Source organism: Coloeus monedula (genome assembly GCF_965178545.1).
Source record: "Coloeus monedula genome assembly, chromosome: 8".
Classification (NCBI taxonomy): domain Eukaryota; kingdom Metazoa; phylum Chordata; class Aves; order Passeriformes; family Corvidae; genus Coloeus; species Coloeus monedula.
In genome coordinates this window covers 20,573,019-20,579,096 of record NC_138788.1, presented here as the reverse complement: position 1 = coordinate 20,579,096, position 6,078 = coordinate 20,573,019, and positions in this window count along the sequence as shown.

Sequence of the window (6,078 nt, the reverse complement as noted above, 5' to 3'; positions counted from 1 at the left end):
AAATCACAATAGCTGTTTTTCAAGTAAATGCCTGATTATGCCCACAGTTGCTTTTAGACAAGCTGCAAATAGAAACAAGATATCCATGTCCATGTGCCCTTGGAGAACCGCTTCAGCGCTCTGCAGACTGAGGAGGAAAGACCTTGTCACATCAGGAGAGGTGCTGGAGCTGGGTGAGGCAGCCCCTCTGCTCCCTGGACAACAAGCAGTGCTGCTAAGAAAAGTGATGGGTGGCAGCAATAGGTGACTCTCTTCTGGAGGCACCGAGGCACTCGTTGCTGCCTTGACACGCTCTCTTGAGAGCTGTGCTGCTTCCCAGGAATGTCGCTGGGAGACTGCCAAGCCTTGCACTGTCCACTGGCTGTTACCTGCTGCTGAATTTCATGTGGGCATCTCTGGTACAGCTAGGAACCATCTGAGGAGTATGGAGAGGCATTACAGAGCCCTGGGAGCAGCATTAAGGGACTCTGGAGCACAAGCAGTTTTTTCATCAGTCCTCTCAGTCAAAGGGAAGGTGTTTGAAAGCACCGCCTCATCAAGAAGAGATCAATAGGAATTGTGGGTACTCAGGGGGTCCAATTTATCCAAGCTAGGGCTTGAGAAGCCACAGCCAGGATCAACATCCATATCCTCTTGTGAAAACACATTGATAAATATTGTTTGTTAAGGAAGACAGATATATGTGGAAAGACAGTACAGACTATGAAAGTTTTCAGAAAATTCCAGAAATAATACAAATAGAAATAAAAAAAAGCATTTTGGTAATAATATCTTTCTGAAACATTTTTTTCACCATTGCTTGTGGCACGAAGCTGCATTTCACATAAGAAAGCGAAATGGAAATTTGCTAGCAAACCCCAATTTAATAGACATATTACAGCCTAGAAAGGTGTACAAAGAGAAATCACACATACTAATTGTTGATGAATACAGCTGATGTTAAAATTATTTTAATAATGAAAATAATCTAATGAAAGAAACATTGTAACAGCTAGATTTTTAAAATTAATTATGTCTTGCAAAGCATTATGAAATCAACTCCATGTAACCAGGTAGAGGGATTTCTATTCCCTCTTTAAATGCAACTAGAAACAGACAGGAGTTGCAAAATGCAGTTATACACTTGAATTCTGACTATTAGCAAATAATGATGAACTGGGGCAAATATTTTTGTTTAGTAGTAACCAAACTGAATGGAGCACTTACTGGCTTGAGCAAATGTAACAGGAGGCGAGCAGCCACCGTGGGGCACCATGCGACAGGTTACAGACGGGAGCGGGACGATGGGGCCATGCTCACGGCTAACAGATGCTGAAGCTCAGACGTTTCTGCACATCTAGTCAAGAAACTTTGTTCTCTCAAATATCATTAATACTATTAACCCCTTCTTTGTTGTTCCTGAAAAGTTCTTCCTGAGCTGCCATAATTCCATGTACAGCCAATTTATATTAATTTTTACACTAAGTAAATAGGCAGCAAAGTATGTGCAATCACTGGACATACTCAGCCAACTAGAAATTGTTTGTGGAGGGACATGTAGTTTAACTGTTAGAAAGCAGTGTTTATGGGGGTCACATACCTCATATTTCTACACACTGATATTAACACAGCATAGGGTGTTCTTTATTTATACTACTATTCAGTAGAAATTTTTCATAGGCAAATGCGTGAAAAGTTTTTGGGGTTTGGCATTACCTTTCTAAATTACATATTGACATCCCTTCCTGCACCCTTATCAATGAAAGCTTAGTATTTGGCTTTCTAAGAATAATTCCAGAGCAAAGGACATTTTCAGGATTCAGAACAAAGCCATAGGGAATTTTATATCAGCTTTTTCTCCCGTGTTATTATAAAGTGATCATAATTGGAAAAGCTCCTGTGACATCCTCTCTTCATGGTTTCTGCTACATGAGACCATCCAAAGTTGACCAAATTTTAGTGACCTTACACAGAACAACACCACTGATGACTCTGGCACAGGGGATACTGAAGGCAAGCTTTCAGTAACGGTCTCTCCAACCAGCATTCAGTGTTCTTCATCCCCAACCTTGCCCTTCTGCTTAAAAAAAAAGATTTCCCAGGAGTGCACCAATTCTTGTGAAAGTTTTTAATTTCAACTCCTAAATGCAAACAGCCCTTCTAGGTTAGTTAACATGTCATACATTATCTCTGAAAAGAGCTGGAAAATTAAATTGGCCAACACCAATTATGTTACATCCTGTCTAAATGCTACTTGAATTTACCATTCCATATAATGATTCCAACACAAAATCTGATAACTTCAGAAAGTAGTTTTGAAAAACAAGTGACGGTGAGCTAAATGGCAGTAGAGGAGGAATACAGACAACTTAGTCTTATCTCTTTTGACTTGGTAACTCTTATGATTTTACCAAAGAATTTTGAAGATATTTAAGAGTGTGTGTTATTTCTAAATTGCACAATACCTTACTTAGCACTCAGTGAACCACATTAGGCAGAATAAGGAGGATAACTTCAATAGCAAATGATCCCCTGTGGGTGAAGCTGTACCTCTTTATGCTAGTTTGGTGCCTGCACACATCTTTGGCTTATGGAATAGTATCCTGTGACAACTTACACACATCCATTCTAGCATTTTGAAATGGAGATACATTTTGATCACTTCAGCTGTTGTAAAGAAAAGCTATTTTCACTCTATAAGTGTTAATCTAATATACACAAGTATATGTTAATCTACACAGGTTTCACTGTGGTGACAAAGAGCATAACTAATACAAAATCTCTATTCCAAGAGAGAAAAAGATGATTGTTTTTCCCCCTTACAACCAGCATCCATGTCCTTGCTGGGTAAAATGTCTACTTTTCGTGAAACTATGCATTGAGTATATACATGGAATCCCATCACCATACCCCTGAAACCTTTAAAGTTTCGGTCTTTCCTCAGATTAATGGCCTGAACTTTTATAATTTAGAAAGTGGTTCCATTACAGTCTGAGAGCATTTGGCATTAAATAGTAATCACTTCACAGCCTCTCTTCTTGTATCTTGGATGGATGCATTGGAGGATGTATCATAGGAATACTGGCCTCCTGTTGAATTACTGCTGGGATCAGCAGAGCTGTAATCAGGCGTCACAAACATGAGTTACTTGTTCAATGTTTTCTTGCCTCACATTACATCTCAAAAGCGTGTAAGAAGCAAAAGCAAATTAAACACACTGAACTGAAAGTGGTATTTTAATTGGGTCTCATCCATTCATAGAACTTTGTAAAGATTTAGAAACCCCCAGAGGTTTGAGCCAGACTTTGCCAGCTTTGTTCTTATAGAACAGTGTGGCAATAAGAATTATGCTGCCTTCCTACACTCTTCAAACACAAACTTAGAAACTAACTCCAATATACCTCCACTCCCAGTTTAGTGGTATTTTTAATTACCTTAAGAATTATTTCTTAAAGGGAAACAGGCTGTTCAGATACTGGCCTCTTGTCTTTTTTTTTTTTTTTTTTTTTTTTTTAAACTGAGCTTAGGGTTACACAAATCAGAGGTAATTCCCCCAAAGACACTGCTGTGAAACACCCCTGACAGCAAAGACCAGAACAAGAGCGTAGACTCACATCTCTGTATTACGTTGCTAAGCTAAATATAGATGACTGGACAAATTCCAATCTGCTTAGAAACCATGATGGAAATAAAACTTGAATTTTCACATCTAGTGGACATAGGGATGATGCATGGAAGTTCACTATCAGAAGTGGTTAGGTCCTGTTGTACAATTTGAGCAGATCCAAGGCAAAAAGGGAGATTCCCTGATTCTTCTGAAAGCTCAAGTGATCTCCATTTAGCTCTGACAGCTCAAGCAGTTCATGATCCCATCCATGGGACTCCAAACTAAAACTAGTTAAAACTTAACAGAAGTACTGTAAGTCTTCTCTGTTTAACAGAAACCCCAGGCCTGAGCTGTGGTTGTATTTTTGACAGCTTGCTTGTACCACCATCAGCTGAGAAGTAAATAGTAATCTTCACCTTTATGTAAACTTTTAAGAGCTTCCCACACTTCAGCTTCTGTGGGATAAAAAGGCATTAATGTCAGAGAATAATTGGATTCTAGCCATTGCCGGTTCTCAGAAAGCTGGAAGGAACATAAGGGAGATCCTAAGCCTCCATCCAGCAGTTCCTTCACTGGGATAAATAGTCTTTCATCTTGTTAACCTTCTTTCATAGTGATCTAGTTACATAAACTGTGCTGCAATTACCTACATGTCACCTGTACACAGTGAGGATTCAATAGATGAACAGAAGGAATTCAGCTGAAGCTCTCATACTGTATATTTTGAGTTTATGAGTCTGAAACACTGCTTTGGTCCAAATCAGTAGGTTGTGAGTAATTTTCTAAAATGTCTGTTTTCAGTGACTATTTAGAATAAAGAAGGAATCACGGGTGAGAATTTGATCTCACAAATCTGGAACTGCTGCTTATGCCAACAGAACTACCACAGGTTTGCAACTGCAAGTTTTCATGAGAAGAATCATTGAGTCTTTTCTTAAAGCAATAGAGCATGAAGTCTTTAGGAACTTTGATCAGTTAATCAAATCAGCATTTCTACCTGATTTAACAGGAGCATGTTCACACAACACATTATTTCTAGCAAAATGATTCAAAAAGCCACACACCCTGTTAACTCCACAAACAGCATTATACACACACCTGCTTAAATCCAATCTGGTAGCTACAAATGCACCACTAAAAATAACTTCCTATCTCCTCCCCACTCATTACCTGGGGAAGGAGCAGCCACAAACTTGTGTTGCTTTTGTCCTGCTAGTGTCACTGCATTGGATAATCAAGCAAAATACTTCCTGAGCTGCATCAATGCTCAGATTTTACTTTTTTCATTAACTGCCTTTTTGCTGATCTGTTGGTATTTGGATCCACAAATTCAAAAAATGAAGAGCAGTATTAGTCCAATGATCACGGGAGAAGGGAATAAGTAGTTTCTTTTGCACAGTTGGTGAGGTTTATCAATAAATGTTGGTTTGCCAACTCCAGCATGTTCTGTTTGGGGCATCTGATGTGAGACCTCTCTATCTAGTTTTATTCCTGCCTGCAGTCCTGTCGGACTGCCTGTCAGATCAGATTTATGACTTCTGGACCAAGCTGGAATTTATAAAAATATAGTTTTATTTTGCTGCTATAAACTAAAGGGACCAGAGAAGGATATGAAAGGATGGGTGATGAACCCAGTGTGAGAATTCAGCAGAATATATGTCTTCTGTGACATTTTGCATGAAGAAACATTGCATTTCCAAGTGTCAAAAGAGAGGGATTTACAGCAATTGAGATGATGAAAACCTGAATAAATTTTCTTTAAAGATAAATAAAGAAGATCATAGCTTGTATATTTTCCTCAAAAGCACATGTCACCACTCAGATACAGTGGATAGACTGAACTGAATGCAAAGTCCAGAGTGTGGGCTAGGGGCAACAGTGGCAACATTCACAGTGACTGAGAGAGAAAAAAGGAAATAGGAGGCTGGTTTGGGTTTTTTCCCACACAGAACTTGAATGACTTAGTTGCATGAAGTTAGGCAATGAAAGAAGTCCAAGATTTTCATTTTGACATGAAGAGAGAAATCTACACTACAGTCACCTGTGAGGTATTGCCATAAGGATTGTAAATGCATTTGCAAATCCTGTTGCTCAGGGACAAAATATAGGGAGAAAGATTAAACAAATACAGATTTGTGGACTTAGAGAAAAACTAGAATAAAAAGACAGAGCTGGGAAAAATGGAGGAACAACTAATGTGAAGAGCTTATTGGAATCAGTCCAATAGAACTTCCTTCTATTTTACTAAGGTTTTTTTCCCTTCACTTACTTACACCCAGCTCACAGTCGCCCTGCAGCACCCCAAGAGTTCCCTCTGCCCTGCTCTGAGCACAGCTACACTTTGCTATAATTAACAAAAAATTTTCAGATTGGGCAATATTAAAAAACGATCACATTTCCTTCCTTCAGTTTTGGGTTGGTTTATTTTCCTGCCAGATAGACCCATCAAAATCTTATCTGCATTGTTTATTGAGGCTGAAGGATTTTGCTGC